This window comes from Marmota flaviventris, chromosome 18, assembly GCF_047511675.1.
Source record: "Marmota flaviventris isolate mMarFla1 chromosome 18, mMarFla1.hap1, whole genome shotgun sequence".
Classification (NCBI taxonomy): domain Eukaryota; kingdom Metazoa; phylum Chordata; class Mammalia; order Rodentia; family Sciuridae; genus Marmota; species Marmota flaviventris.
In genome coordinates this window covers 16,750,501-16,767,566 of record NC_092515.1, presented here as the reverse complement: position 1 = coordinate 16,767,566, position 17,066 = coordinate 16,750,501, and the positions used below count along the sequence as shown (strand labels likewise).

General features: G+C 37.6%; 1 pseudogene; it reads right to left on the bottom strand.

Annotated features, from left to right (window-relative positions):
* Positions 1 to 12,203: 12,203 nt before the first annotated feature.
* On the bottom strand, positions 12,204 to 13,772 carry LOC117794840 (zinc finger protein OZF-like; annotated as a pseudogene).
* Positions 13,773 to 17,066: the final 3,294 nt, after the last annotated feature.

Here is a 17,066-nt window from a genome sequence, read left to right as displayed (position 1 = left end):
ACTGGGATTACAGGGATGAGCCACCAGGACCGGCTTCTCCCCATATTATTTTTATTTAATAGTTCCTTAATTCAGTGCACCTTACAGTCATCTAGTGGGCTTGTAGCTGTGCACTGCTTCCAGTTTCTGATTCAGTTAATTTGGTGATGGGAACTTACGATTTGTGTTTTTAACAAATCCCCAAGGGATTCTAATGCTGTTGTACTAGGGACCACACTTTGAAAGGATCCAATGTAGTCATTTTATCTTTAGTATAGATGTAGTACACATCCAACCATACCCATTTTATATCTAGAAAAAAATTAACTGGGTGTAGTGGTACATGCGTTTAATCCCCGTATTTATCCAGTTCTGCTTGGCTGGCTAAGGTCTTGGACCTGACAGTATGTGCTTGGTCAGGTATGATTGGAATTCAAATGCACCCAAAATTGTGAGCCTGGCTGGGCGCATGGAATACTCCGGCATGGGTGGGGAAAGTCTGACCCTGAAGAGGAATGGAAGCCTGAGGTTGGAGGATATCAAGGTCCAGGCTGCCAACAGCAATTTAGACCCTGTCTAAAAAAGGGCTGGGGATGTAGCTCAGTGGTAAAGCCCAGGGTTCCATCCTAGTATCCGCTCCCCCACAAAAAAATTGTATTCACATTTACATAGTGCAATTGTTAACACTAAAGCAAGTCGTGTCATGTCTAGTTCAGTGTAATAGGTAAGTGAGAAAACATTTTTTTTAATGTGGTTCTGAGGATCAAACCCAGTGCCTCACACATGGTATGCAAACACTGACCCACAACCCCAGCCCCAAGAAATTATCTTGCTGCAAATACTTGCCTGATCATTTCATACAAAATGTACATAATAATATCAAAACCCAGTCCGGTGGCCAGCCTCAGAGACCCTGTTTCCCAAAAAGAGGGGACGGGGCTGGAGATGTGGCTCAGTGGTTAAGCAATCCTGTATTAATATAAAAATAGAAAGGACTGTGGATGTAGCTCAAAGGCAGAGCACTGCTGAGCTTAATTCTCAGAACCTGGTGTGCGGGGTCAAGGAGACATTAAGGAAAAGATGGGGAGGCAGCTATTGTAATAGGAAGAAGGGGACTGGGGTTGTCGGTCAGCAGTAGAGTGCTGACCTAGCACATGCTGAGCCCTTGGTTTGATCTTTAGCACCACATAAAAATGAATGAATGGATATTGTGTCCAACTACAACTAGAAAATATTAAATAAAACAGCCAGAAAAAAAAGCCACACACCAAAAAATGCAAAATTGAATAATAGAAAAAAATTAGATTGGGGGCTGGGGTTGTGGCTCAGTGGTAGAGCGCTTGCCTAGCACGTGGGAGGCCCTGGGTTTGATCTTCAGCACCACACAAAATAAGTAAAATAAAGGTATGTGTCCAACTACAACTAAAAAATGATTTTACTAATTTAGATGTAAATGGCCTCAACTTAAAATAGACTGTAAGGCAAATGTTTAAAATTATAGGCTAAAATCATTTAGAGAGGTAAAATTTCAGTTCACCAGCGAGGGAGATACAGAAGGGCTTGTGCAGTCAGGACAAGATGGCAAGTAAGGTGGTCGGGCGCACGTCCAGAACAAAGGAACTTGGAGAGGATCTTCTGGTGAGGTCAACTTCCTGTTTGATGAAAGTGTTCCTGGACACAAGTGGCAAACCAGACACACACTTCTGTACTTGTGCTACTAAGCAGGGTCTCTATTTTGAAAAAACAGACTCCTAGACAAGGGGCACCAATCAATAAAGAGTAGTGTATGGACGGGGGAGGAGCCAAATTCCAGAGACCATAGAAAGAAGAGGTCAAAACACCGAGTTCCCAGCTCTGGGGCCCCTTCTCTTCCAAGAAGTCTCATTTTTGCAATACACCTACTTCTTATTTACTATCTGTTTCCTGTTCTTCAATTCTTTGCTGAACTTAGGCAACTAACCCAGCGTCCCTAGACAGTAACACCAGGAGCATATCATGATTTCAATGTTATCTGTTCCTGAATAATATATAGCCTGAGGATATTCATTAAGCAAGAAACTGTGAGAATCACAAGGAGAAATTGACAAATTCAAACATTTACACCCTACCAGGAACAAAGGCAATTCAAGACTGACTTAGGGTCATTTCTTCTACTTTTGAATCTTCACTGCCTAAAAAGATGGGAATGGAATTCCTTAGGAAGGATAAAAGCTGGCCCACAGATTGTGTTATGACCTTGGTCTGCCTCTTCTTACTCCGGAATCTGTTTTTTCACCCATCAGTTACGGATAACCATCCTGGGCTGGCCAACAGTTCCAGGGGAAGGGGTCTGGGTCATGCATTCTACAGTCAAGCTTGGGCACTCTTGTGCGTGGGTGGCCAGTCTTGAACTACATTTCCCAGAATCCTTCTTGTCTCAATGCTACTAAACGCCGGAAGTCATAATTCGGGTATCCCTGGTGTCAGTGACCTCAGGATCCCTTAGGTACATCAGATGAGACTACCTCGGGTTGCTTGGTCTGGACCTACGACCCACCATGTCGCTGCCCTGGACTCCTCTGTCCCCAAGGCTGTTCTCAGCCCCAGTACCTTCGCCCCCGAGAACCTGGGCAGGCTGCGACCTCGCGGCTTCGGAAATACCCCGTCCACGGTGGTAGTTCCCCACGTGCAGTTTGGGTCTGGAGGGGTCCGTTGAGACAGAACCCAACTGAACAGACCGGGAGAGGCAAGAAGGAACTGAGCACCCGACTGAGGCGGTAATCTCCCGGGCTTCAGGTGACAGAGCCAGCGCAGGGCGACAACTGTGTGCATGCTCGCCACTAGTTGTCTATGTTGCGTTGCGTGTGATTGTGCCAGGAGGATTACGTTTGGCCGTTTGCAACTATGTGCACGGGTTTATGTGACTGTGTCTGTTGCCTATGCTATTCACTCTGTATATGTGGAGAAGGTCGTCTGTATTGTCCAGGTTGTGAGTGTGATGATCCGACTGTGGGAATGTGATTGTGATTGCCTGTGCTGCCCATTTGCGTTGGTGGTAAGGGGGAGTGGATATAGGGATCTTCGTTTTTGCGCATCGGGAATTTATATTGACTATTATAGTGTGATAGTAGTGCTTTTGTGAAACTTTGAGACTCTTTTGAGTGTTGTGTGGATTGGGTAGGAATTTAGCTGTTAACCAGTTGTCGTGCAAAGGAGGGTGTTGTCATTTCAGTGTCCCTGGAATATAAAGTGGTGAATTTGTGGCTGTGTAGTGCTACTGTTGGGTGACCACGAGTGGTGTTTACCAATTGTTCATCAATGGAGGACTTTTAACTGTGAAATGGGTGGGTGTTGGAGGATCCTGTGTGATGGTGTTTTCATGGATCTTGGAGTAAGACTGAGAGAACTTATGTGCATGTGATCATTGTCAATGTTGACTGTAGCAGTGTAACTGGTGAGGAATGGGTACAGATTGTGTGTTTCTGGAAATGATGTGTCCTCCAGTTTCCCCTTCTATAGGTCTGTTTTCACAATAGTGCTTCCACACCCTCAGGGGAGGAGGTCCTCTACAGTTCTCTTGGAGTCTTCTCCAATATCCTGTTAGGAACTGACATGAATTGGGCATCATGGGAGTGATATGTAACTTGAAGCAAATTTGAATACTAGGGTTTTTAAGGAGTTTGTTATTCTCTGGTCTCTGTTGATCCTTAGTACTGTCTCTTTATCATGCCAAAGGCATCTGTACCATAGAAATGAGTATCAGTCAGGGATTTGAGCTGCAAGTAAACATTTCAGGTAGAGTCACCAAGCCTTATACCAGGTCTTAGTATGAAAATTACAAAGTTGGAAGTTGCCCCCAGTTTCCCTCCTGTAGTAGGAGGAGACTCCTTGCATTTTCTGAATTGCCCCATCTTGGGCCCTACTGCTTCATTTTCCCTCTGCCTGTGACAAGTAGTCACAGGAGGAATGAGACTAATTTTTTTTTTTTTACTAGTTTGGGCCACAAGAAAGGACCCAGGTTTTGTGATTTTTTAAAAATTATTTATTTTTAAGTTTTAGGTGGACACAATATCTTTATTTTACATTTATGTGGTGCTGAGGATCGAGAATCGTGCCTCGTGCACGCTAGGTGAGCACTCTACCACTGAGCTACAACCCCAGCCTAGGTTTTGTGATTTCTTTCTTCTGTCCCTCTCAAAGGTGCCTGAGGATGTGTGGAAAGAAACTGTAATTTATAAACTGAGACGTGAGTGGCTGTTTGCTTTCTTTCCTGAAAGCGCCTTCTTATTTTCAGAGCATGAGTGTCTTTGGTTTTCCTTTTCCTAAGCATTCTCATCAAACTCAAGAGATAGCCAGGCACAGTGGTGCACGCCTATAATCCAGCAATTCAGGAGGTGAGGTAGGAGGACCAGAAGTTCAAATCTAGCCTTAGCAATTTAGCAAGGCCCTAAGCAACTTAGTGAGACCTGGTTTCAAAATTAAAAAAAAAAAATCAAGAAATAGAGTTGCATGCCTGAGGTTGTGGCGCTAGCCTAGCATATGTGAGGTACTGGGTTCAATCCTCAGCACAGCATAAAAATAAATAAATACAATAAAGGTATTGTGACCAACTACAACTAAAAAATCATTAAAAAAAGAGAGTTGCATTATATCCCATTTTCCAAATTAAATATTTGTAAGACCTCTTATCTGACATTTCATATAGATTCTGTCCAAAATAGAGATTTTGCAAGATATTTTTAAAGATTCAACCCATAGAACAATTAAAATAAATGAATCAGTAGAGAGTGGAACTTACATTTATTGAGTTCCATAAGAGATCTTGTGCTGTTTTATGTATACAGTATTAGTGATTCTATAAATTGTACTTCCTGAAATTTGTGTGTTCATAGAACAATCTTGATATGAAATGCTTCTAAATCCAAGGAGGATTTATCTCCAGTCCATGAGTTATTCAAGAATAGGAAGGCATTTCCTGCTTCAGGCACACTGACTTTCTGGCTGGTCACCTCCTTGGTTTATAGCATGATCCTATTTTCTCATAATTTTCCTTTATATCTCCTAAGAGTAAAGATGTTGTTCTGCATAATCACAGTACTGCAGTCACCCCTAAAATGATTACTAGTAATATCCTTACACTAGTAATATCAGTGATCAGATTTTCCTGATTGTACCAAAATATCTTTTATAGCTTTTTTAAAACAAAAAACAAACAAACCAGGATTCACGGGCTGGGGCTGAGTGGTAGAGCGCTTGCCTAGCGGGTGCAAGGCCCTGGGTTTGATGCTCAGCACCACTATAAATAAATTTAAATAAATAAATAAAGCAAAGGTATTAAAAAGAAACAGGATTCACATAATATTCCTATTTTGTATTTAGTGATTATGTCTGAGTCCCTTTGAATCTAGAAGTATCCCATCACCTTTTATTTCTTTCATGACATTGGGGTCTTGAAGAGTTTGTCAGCTTTCATATAGGATGTTCTACATCCTAGATTGGTATAATTCTTTCCTCATGGTATCACTGAACTTATCCCTCTTTATCCCTATATTCCCTGTAAATTGAAATTAGGTGTAGATACTGAATTATGTTCACACTGAACATTTTTGACAAAAATGCTTTAGAAATAATTTTGTGTGTTATTTTGCATCATATCAGGAGACAGTGTTAGGTTATTCCACTCTTTTTTTGTGGGGGTGAATGGGTACTGGGGATTGAACTCAGGGGTACTCGACCACTAAGCCACATTCCCTGGCCCTATTTTGTATTTTACTTAGAGACAGAGTCTAACTGACTTGCTTAGTGCCCTGCCTTTGCTGATGATGGTTTTGAACTCGCGATCCTCCTATCTCAGCCTCCCTAGCTGCTAGGATTACAGGCCTGTGCCACTGAGCCTGGCATTATTCCACTTTTAGTGATGCTAAATTTGATCAATTCAAAGATGCATTAATGAGATGTCAGTTACATTGAAGACTGTAAATGGCAAGAAGAGGCATTGTAAAATCCTTAGAAACTGTACCAGAAATTTTATTTTTTATTTTTTCTAGTACTGGGGATTGAACTCAGGGCCAATGAACCACAGAGCTACATCCTCAGTCCTTTTTATTTTTTTAGACAGGGTCTCTTGCTAAATTGCCCCAAGCTAGCCTGGAACTTAAGGTCCTCCTGCCTCAGCCTCTTTAGTTGCTGGGATTATGATATACACCATTATGCCCCACAGAAGATCTATTTTTGAGAAGAAATAGGTGCCACCGAAAATTTTGCTTTCCTGTGCTACTAATGGTACTATCTCCATGGTTGCAAGACATAAAACATTTTAGGACTTGTGCTATGTTGTAATGCACTGCATTGGATATCGACATTAGTTCAGTTCTTTTTTTTTTTTTGGTACCAGGAGCACTGAACATCCCCAGCCCTTTTTATTTTGAGACAGAGTCTCACTAAGTTGCTTAAGGCTCAAGTTACTGAGGCTGGCCTTGAACTTGCAATGCTTCTGCCTCAGCCTCCTGAGCTTTTGGGATTACAAGTGTGTGCCACCATGCCCGGCTTGGTTCAGTTCTTTAGCACTCTCTTAGCAATTAAAACCACTAATAAGATAATGTCACATAGCAAATATAATCACTTTTACAGAAAATTTCCTATTGATAATATTCATGAGGATTGAAATCTCAGCAAACACAAACATAGCATATACTACATAATTTTGGGTTTTTGAGGGATTTTAATAGTGGAAAAAGAGTTGCAAATGCATGCTAAAATCTACCACTTAAAACTGGAGATATTTAAAAGCACTGAAATGAGAAAATTTCATGGCATGTGAAAATCAATAAATTACTGAGAATGATTTTTGAAAATATTTTATTAGTTGTTTTGTGGATACAATACCTTTATTTTGTTTTTTATGTGGTGCTAAGGATCAAACCCAGTGTCTCACACGTGTTAGGCTAGCGTTCTACCACTGAGCCACATGCTAGCCCCACTGAGAATGATTTATTTTGGGGGGGAGAGTAACAAGGATTGAACTCAGGGCACTCAACCACTGAGCCACACCCCCAGCCCTACTTTGTATTTTATTTAGAGATAGGGTCTCACTGAGTTGCTTAGTGCCTTACTTTTTGCTGAGGCTGGCTTTGAACTCCTGATCCTTCTCTCTCAGCCTCCCGAGCCACAGGGATTACATTCCACTGCACCTGGCTGAGAGTGATTTAAAAAAAAAAAAAAAAAAAAAAAAAAAAAAAATATATATATATATATATATATATATATATATATATATATAAAGCTAGAAAATTAAAAAATATATATAAAATATATTTTTGTTGTTGGACCTTTATTTTATTATTTATATGTGGTACTGAGACTCAAACCCAGTGCTTACACATGCTGGACGAGCACTCTTCTACTGACCTATAACCCCAGCCCACTGAATGATTTATTCAAATCATTTGTGTTCATTTAAAAGGTGAAATGAAAAACCAGAGTTTCAGAATTTCTTTTCGTTTGAAGTGAAGACATGGGTGTTTGAGCCAATAATAAATGCAAAGCTGAGTCTGCTAGTGAATTTAAGTGTAAGGTAGATTGTAATATTAGTCCGAAAATGTGGAATGGCTGATCTGTGGGGATCAAAACCAACTATAACCCAAAATGTGGTCTAAAATGGCAAAACATTTGTTTTTCCAACATCTTATCTCTAGCTCTTAGATTTAGATCTAAAATCATACAGAACTAATAGTCTCCTTTACATTTCTATTTTTTGTCAGAATCACAAACTTAACATGTCCAAAACAATTTTTTTAATATTTATTTTTTAGTTGTAGTTGGACACAATACTTTTATTTTATTTATATATGGTGCTGAGGATCGAACCCAGGGCCTCACATGTGCTAGGTGAGCACTCTACCGCCAAGCTACAACCCCAGCCCCCAAAACAATTCTTGATTTCACACCTCTTACCAAATACTTCTGAATGACAAAACCACCTATTAAGTAACTCAAACCAAAACCCTGTGTGTGTGTGTGTGATCATTGATAGCTACTTTTTTTTCTATCATCCTCTATATTAGCAAGTCTTCTTTTTACCCCAAAATGTATCTCAAACCTGTCCATTTGGCTTTATCCTGTATCTCTGTTATGTTTCCAGTGTAAAGAACTGTCATTCCTATCTTTGATTACTACATAGCCCACCGGTTTATTTCACTCATGCTCTACCCAATCTACTTTTCACAAATTGACGTTTGTGGTTTAAGACCCATCAGTATATTTCTATTATGCAGAAAAATAGATCCCCAATTTTTTGCCTCCATGGCCTACGAACCTTATATGATTAAGGAAATGCCTAATCTGCATCCTGAATCTGAGCCAATTTCTCCCTCACCGACTAAGCTCTAGTCACACTGGGCTTCTGTTCATGACACAGTCCAAGCTCTATCTTATTTCAAGTTCTTCAGTGTTACAATCCTTCTGCTTGGAGTAGTCTTCCACCTTGCTGGTTCCTTACCCTCCAAACTTATTTAATGTTATTCTCATTCCCTTTCCCAACAATTATACCTCAAGTATCCCCACTGCCCAGTTGCTATTTATCATCTATTTCTTTCATATTATTTATCACAATATGAAATCACTTCATTTTTCCTCTTTAATTTTTTTAACCCTTTGTCTCTGACTAGAATGTAAACCTAGGCAACAGCCTATCAACTTACTGTTCATAAGCACCTTTATAGAGGAGCAAAGAGAGCTGGGGGCAGTGGCGCATGCCTGTAATCCTAGTGCCTCAGGAGGCTGAGGCAGGAGGATCCTGAGTTCAAAGCCAGCTTCAGCAAGGCACTAAGCAACTCAGTGAGTCCCTGTCTCTAAATAAAATACAAAATAGGGCTGGGGATGTGGCTCAGTGGTTGAGTGCCCCTGAATTCAACCCCCCCCCCCCCCCCCCGCACAAAAAGGATCAAAGACAGGCAGTAAACTGTAAACTTCAGCTTCCAACTATTAGTATCAGCGTCTCTGTGCTTCAGGAGTTTTCCATAGCTGTAAAAGAACTGCCCTGCCTATGAAGGAGCAGCAGGTCACAAGTGAAGAGGAATTAATATTCCCTGTGGGCTGGTATATAAATAAATAACCTACGAGAAATGTGGGAATAATTCTGAGACACCGTTAGTCCAGAAAATCTAATCAGTCAGAATTATGGGGGAAAACTTGCAAGGTAAGATTGAAGCTAAGATGAATGGGTTGGCATGTTACTTAGTGGTTTAATAGAAGACCTAGAAAGCAATTTATTTATTTAAAACATTGCAATAAAAACCTAAATTTTGGGCTGGGGTTGTGGCTCAGTAGTAGAGTGCTTGCCTAGGTTCGATTCTCAGCACCACATATAAATGAATAAATACAGGTCCAATGACAACTAAAAAAAGTTTAAAATAAAAGCCCCCTGGGGCTGGGATTGTGGCTCAGTGGTAGAGTTTTCGCCTAGCATGTGCGAGGCCCTGGGTTCGATCCTCAGGACCATATAAAAATAAATAAAATAAAGGTATTGTGTCCAACTACAACTAAAAAATAAATATTAAAAAAATAAAAATAAAAGCCCCTAAATTTCTAAAGTCTTTACTATTGAAATTAAAATGAAGAAATCAAGAAAGTAATACCTCGAAGTTGTTCTCTCAGCCAGTTGTGGTGGCATACTCCTATAATCCTTGCAGTTTGGGAGGCTGAGGCAAGAGGATTGCAAGTTCAATGCCAGCCTCAGCAATTTAGTGAAGCCCTAAGCAACTCAGTGAAACCATGACTCTAAATAAATTTTTTTTTTTTTTAGAGAGAGAAATTTTTTTTTAATATTTATTTTTTAGTTTTTGGCGGACACAACATCTTTGTATGTGGTGCTGAGGATCAAACCCGGGCCGCACGCATGTCAGGCGAGCGTGCTACCGCTTGAGTTACATCCCCAGCCCTAAATAAAATTTTTAAACAAAGGACTGGGGATGTGGCTCAGTGGTTAAGTGCCGCTGGGTTCAATGCCTGGTACCAAAAAAAAAAAAAAAAAAAAAAAGACAGAAAAGTAGGTCTCTTCTAATTGAATTCTCTCCACAAAGACCCTGCTTGTATCATTATAATGACAGGATAATTATGAATGTGTGAGTCCAACCAATCGGTTGGAAAACAATACTGGAAATCATGAGAAAATAGATGATGCATACTACAGCAGGACACACTAAAACAGCAAGTTAAAACTATTTTTATTATATTGCCATTTCATGTTTAAATAATTTTATAGTAAACAGAAGTTTTCAGATGTTTTTTCTAATTAGGAAAAAGAAACCTTAGTATCTGATTGGAAATGGAGAGCACTGTTAGATTATTTTAAAATATAATATAAATCCACTTTTTTTTTTTTAGAGCTATGACAAACTTTACAAACACTAAAAACAGCAAGATAAGCACATGTATTACAACTTTTGGGAAGTACCTAATATTTTATGTTTCTTTGTAGTTTTGAAATAACATGTGGATATTTAGTTGTGGAGCCAAAAATCTCTTTCAATCATTACCTATTTTATTCCATTCTTCTTCCTTATCCACAAATGCAAGCACCCACCCTGAATTTGTCAAATTTTTGTATTTTTTATACATATACATGTACTTCTAACCTAGTATACAATATTAATGTTGTTTTTATTCAAATTAAATACATCATTATATTATGTGCATCATCTGCCCCTTTATTTATTTTCATTCAACATCATGGTTTTGAGATCTTCCTCTATTAATATAATTTGTTGTAGCAAATTGTTCTAGCGTGTAAGAAGTTTCATTTAGCATTTCCTTAACGATAGGCATTTCTGGCTTCAAGAAATCATACTGCAAAGAACATCTTGTTATATTTCTAGCTGTATATCAGAATTTTTCTAAGGCATGATAATAAAAAAGGAAACTGAAAAAAAAAATAAAAAAATAAAAAAAAAGGAAACTGTATGTTGGGTTTATTTTAAGGTAAACTTCTTTATCTAAGACTTTTAAGTCATTTTCCTGAGGTTTTAGATTTTGCTTTCCAAATCAAAATGTTTAATGTTTTGTTTGATATTCTTTTTTCCTTTTTTTGGTGATATGGGGATTGAACCCAAGGCCTTGCACATGCTAGGACAGCACTTTACCACTGAAGTACATCCCTGGCCCTCCCTTTTTTAAAAAAATCCATTTTTGAGACAGAGTTTCACTTGATCCTCCTGCCTCAGCTTCTTGAGTAGATGAGATTATAGGTATGCACCACTGTGCTCAGTCTATCTTTGATTTTTTTCGAATGTAGGTTATAATGCAAGAACTTCTATTTCTCTGTAGGGAGCATCAATTACTGTATAAAACACTTGTTTAGTTTGGTCATAATTCTTCATGATTAGATATCTAGTTTTTATATTCCATTCCACTAATCTAATGCCAATTAATGCATAATAGAGGTATTTTTTTAGTTGTCAGTGGACTTTATTTATTTATATGTGGTTATGAGAATTGAACCCAGTGCCTCACACATGCTAGGCAAGCGATCTACCACTGCGCCACAACCCCAGCCCACATAATAGAAGTTTAATAATCCTAGTTGTATATTCAGATATTTTTGAGACAGGAGTCTATATTGCCTAGTCTAGCATTAAAAAAATCTTATATTTGTAGGATTTCTGTCCAGAATGAGCAATATGATGTACTGCTTCTGGCTGAAGCAGTACATATTAAATTTCTCCTGCCTTAACCTCCTGAGCTGCTGAGATTACAGATATGTATGACTGCACTCAGACAGCTCTATATCCAATAATAGTATTATCTGCTCAGCAATAAAAGAGAATAAAATCATGGCATTTGCAGGTAAATGGATGGTGTTGGAGAAGATAATGCTAAGTGAAGTTAGCCAATCCTCAAAAAACAAATGCCGAATGTTTTTTCTAAGGAGGCTGACTCATAGTGGGGCAGGGAGGGGGAGCATGGGAGGAATAGATGAATTCTAGGTAGGGAAGAGGGGTGGGAGGGAAAGGGAGAAGGCAGGAGATTAGCAAGGATGTAATGTAATGGACATCATTATCCAAAGTACCTGTATGAAGACACGAATTGGGTGTCAATCTACTTTATATACAAACAAAGATATGAAAAATTGTGGTATATGTGTGTAATAAGAATTTTAATGCAAAAAACACCCAAAGTACATGTATGAAGACATGAATTGGTGTGAACATACTTTATATACAAAGATATGAAAAATTGTGCTCTATATGTGTAATAAGAATTGTAATGCATTCTGCTGTGGTGTAGTTAAAAAAATCAATAAAAAAATAATAATGTTATCTGAAAATATTTATTGTTTTCCAAGCCATTTATCTCTTCATTTATGGCATTGGCTTTTCTTTTCATCTATGGCATCATCCTAATTCTCTAGGATTATGCTAATGTGTAATGGTGCATTTCTGACTTTAAGATTCTACACCATGATGTTTACTGAAAAATCCTGCTGAACACAGGTTTTTCATTATATTAATATTTCTCATAAGAATGTTCTGTTGTCTTAAGACTTCTGCTTAAAGGCTTTTGTACCTTCCTAATGTTTTGCCCAAGAATGAACTATCTAATGTTCAGGAGTTCTAAATTCCTACTAAAGCCTTTGCTGTATTCCCTTGAATATAATATAATTTATAATGTAATATAAATTCCCTTGAATAAATATGAGCTTTCTGATAACTAATATGGTATGACTCTTGGCTGAATGCTTTCCCACATTCTCTACACTGATAAGGCTTCTCATCTTTATGTGTTCTGTCACGTGAAGCGAGAGTTCAGAACTGAGAGAAAGCTTTCCCACACTGATTACATCCATAGGGTTTCTTACCTGTATGGCTTCTCATATGCACAATAAGAGATGAACTTTGAGAGAAGGCTTTTCTACATTCCTTATATTCATAAGGCTTATCACCTGTATGGATTCTCACATGTACAGTAAGTGAGGTGATTTGAGATAAGAATTTTCCATATTTATTACATTTAAAGGGCTTCTCTCTAGTATGAAGGGTGTGATGTTCTATGAGGTACTGCTTCTGGGTAAAGGCTGTTCTATATTCATTACATTTAAAGGGCTTCTCTTCAATGTGAATTTTCTCATGTTTTGTGAGATTTGATTTGTTGATGAAGGTTTTCCCACATTATTTACATTTATGGCATTTTTCTCCCATATGTGTTTTCTGGTGTTTAATGAAGCTTGACTTCTGAATAAATGTTTTCTCACAGTCTTTACATTCAAATAGTTTCTTTCTAGTATGAATTTCATGATGGGTAAGAAGGTTTTCCTTTTGGCTGAATTATTTTCCACATTCCTTACATCTGTAGGATCTCTGTCCAGAATGAGTAATAATGATGTACTGCTGCTGGCTGAAGCAGAGCATATTTCAGCTTCTGGTTGAACGCTTTTCCACATTTATTACACTCAAAGGGTTTTTGCCCTACATGGATTTTTTTCATGGTTAATGCTATTTGGTTTGTGACTAAAGGCTTTCCCACATTTCTTACATGCACAATATGTCTTTCCAATATGAATTTTCTGGTGTCTTGGGAAGTTTGACACCTGAATGAAAGCTTTTTCACAATCATAAGGTTTAAATTTACTTAAGTTCCATGAAGTTTTGCTTTTGGTAAAAGAATTTTCCAAATCTGTTACATTCATTGGATTTCTCCACAGCTAGAATTTTCTTATGCTCAATTAGTTTGAATAACTGGATGAAGGTTTTTTCAATATTCTTTAGATGTACAGGGTTCCTCTGCTGAAAAACAGGTATGCGACAACTGACAAAGTTCATAGGTTTTCTCTCCACTGTGCATTCTCAGGTATTTGATGAGATTTAATTCTGAATTCCTTTTTATATGAATTTCATTTAATAGGGCTATTATAAATAGGATGAGCTATAAATCTACTTATATTCATAGCTCAGATTCCTTCATAATACATTAATTCTGTAATATTTCTCTTTCCAAGTAAGTCACATTGATACAAGATTTGTCTTGTAGAAACAGTATGTGAATTTTAGAGTACATCTTTCCAATTTACTCATATTCACTACCTTTTTCTTTGGTCAGTATTTTCTTGGAGATAGATCCATCTTGACCTATAAGTCTTTCAGTTGCCTCTCTTTCTGCTTTTTAACTTCCAAAATTTCTTCTAAAACAGGGTACAAAGAATAATCATTCAAAAGCTAATATGTGAAATTTGTTTAATCAGTTTAGCTTATAGTAAATATGTGAAAAATTATTACTATAATCATCATCTATTAAATTTTTCCACTATTATATTATTAATAAAGTTTCATTGGCAGGGTAGAATCTTTAGCTTCAGTTCAAACAAATCTACCAAAATGAAAGAAGTCCCAAGTGCTAACACCACTTTCCCCTAATTTTGAGAAGGAAATTTATAGAGGAACTTTGCATAGAATAATAACATTTGACTAGTATACCTTTGAGTGCTGTAAAAAAAAAGATTTACTTTATTCTAATTACTTCATTCTTTTATGGTATTGGGGATTAAATCAAGGGCCTCACACATAGTAGGTAGCAGTCTACCACTGAGCTACATTGCCTTTTTTTTTTTCATTTTAATTTTTTGATACTGAGGACTGAACCCAGATGTGCTTTATGATTGAACTACATCCCCAGGTCTTTTAATTTTTTATTTTGACAGAGTCTTGCTAAATTGCCCAGGTTGTTCCAACTTGCCATCCTCCTGGGTTGTTGGGATTATAGGAATGCCTAACTATATTCAGCCCTATCCCATTTTTAAAAAAATTTATTTTGAGTCTGGCTGATAAGCTGGCTCACAAGGTTCACTACAAAAGCCCTAACTATATGTATACCTCAACATAATATCTACATATCATATGTTTTTTATATATATATAGATAGATTATAATCACCTTTTTAGTACATAATTAATAAACATAATAAACATACTGCTACTAGTCAACAGATATTTAGGGGAAACTATAATATGAAAGACGAAAACCTCTAAAGAAATGGATACAAAACACTCAACAATAGTACAAAGAGATAAGTATTATAGCAAGGAAGCAACAGATATGATAGAAACTGCTACTGGAAATGAAAAATAAGATACATATTTAAGAAAAAGATTTTTTGGAGACAGGGTCTAGCTATGTTGTCCAGTTTGGTTTTGAATTCCTGGGCTCAAGGCATCCTCCTACCTCAGCCTCCTAAATAGGGGGGACTACAGGGACATGCTTGTAACTGGCTTACTTTAAAGTTAAGGCCTGTCTTGGTGTGCATGCCTATAATACAAGCTACTTGGGAGGCTAAGGCAGGTGGATCACAAATTTTAGAACAGCCAGGGCAATTTAGTAAAACCCTAGCTTAAAAAACCAAAAAAGGCAGATATAGCAAAAAAGATAAAAAAATGAGGAAACTAGCAGAGAAAATGAGGAATGTTAACATCCAGCTGAAAGGAGTTCCAGAAAAAAAGGGGAGAAAAGTGAATGGGAGAAAAATTCAGTGAACAATATGAGATTTCAAGAGAAATACAATTCATGATTTTTCAAAATAAAGGTATCCACTGAGCACCCTGTACAAAAAAGATTAAAAAGACCCACACCAAAACATACCTCTATCAAATTTTAGAAAAATAGGTCTGAAGTGATGATCCTACATGCTTCCAGGGAGAAAGAACAACAAAATATTGACCAAAATGTCATGGTATTTCAAGAAAACATGGCAAGCTTGAAGACAATAATTCAGAATTCTCTCAAAATTCTAATGGAAAACTCTATCTAACCTAAAATTCCAAATCTAGATAAACAATCATCCAAAGAGTTAGAATAAAGACATTTCAGACTTGTAAAGGTTCCCAAATTTTACCTCAAATTAACCTATCTTTTGCGTTTGTTTTTTGTGACTTTAGGGGTTGAACCCAGGGCTTGATGCAAGTTAGGCAAGTGTTCTACCATTGAGTCAATTTCCCACTTCCTAAATTAACATATCTTAAAGTGCTACAGGAGGATCCCCCCACTCCCCCCAAAAAAACTAAACAAAGGGGAAAAAGTTACAGGAAACCAATGACCCAAGATAAGAAATAGTTGAAGGAAATTCCTAAGATGATCAGGTATCAGTTATGTAGTTATCATCTTTCAGTCCCTTTAGAACTTACTTTATGCTACAACTCTGTAATGCTAGGACTAGGAGTCTACAAACATCATTTCTCAGGCTCTTTATTTATTGATTGATGAACTTAACATACTCATTTATTAACTCCATAGTGGAGAAGTCTCACAGATGCCTTATTTTAATTAATATTAACATCACTAGTAATGGAACACATTGATATGTGTCTCCTGAGAAGAAAAAAAAAAACATAAGTGATGTTTCTCCTAAAAATGTATAGACCCAAATTGAAGAACATTATACAAAAGAAATATACAAGATGAAGAACATTATACAAAATGAATATACTTTGGACATTCCAGAATCATGAACAGGTGAAGCCCTGAGTGGTGGCTCAGACCTGTAATCCCTGCTAGTAGGGAGGCTGAGGCAGGAGGATGGCAAGTTCAAGACAGCCTCAGCAACTTGGCCAGACCCTAAGCAACTTAGCAAGACTCTGTATCAAAATAAAAGCTCTAAAGGACTGGAGATGTAGTTCAGTGGTAAAGAAAATACTAAGGTGGTATATTTAAACCTACATAATTTAAGTAATTCAGTGACTATACAGAGAAGAGTATGTGCCTGTACTTGGGGTCTTTTTTTTTTTTTTTTTTGAGAATTTTAATATTTATTTTTTAGTTTTCAGCGGACACAACATCTTTGTTTGTATGTGTTGCTGAGGATCGAACCTGGGCCGCACGCATGCCAGGCAAGCGTGCTACCGCTTGAGCCACATCCCCAGCCCCAACTTGGGGTCTTTAACAAGACAAAACCAAGCATCTCATGACATTCTGAAATCTTGTGTCTTTCTTTAAAAGGTATGTTGCTTTTGCATTCTAATCCATAATAAATATGCCTGTTTTAACATAAAAGTCAGTTTACGTAGTTTATCAGATAACAGTTATTTTTTTTCCTTTTTATTATCAATGTACAAATGCCTAACTTGAGGT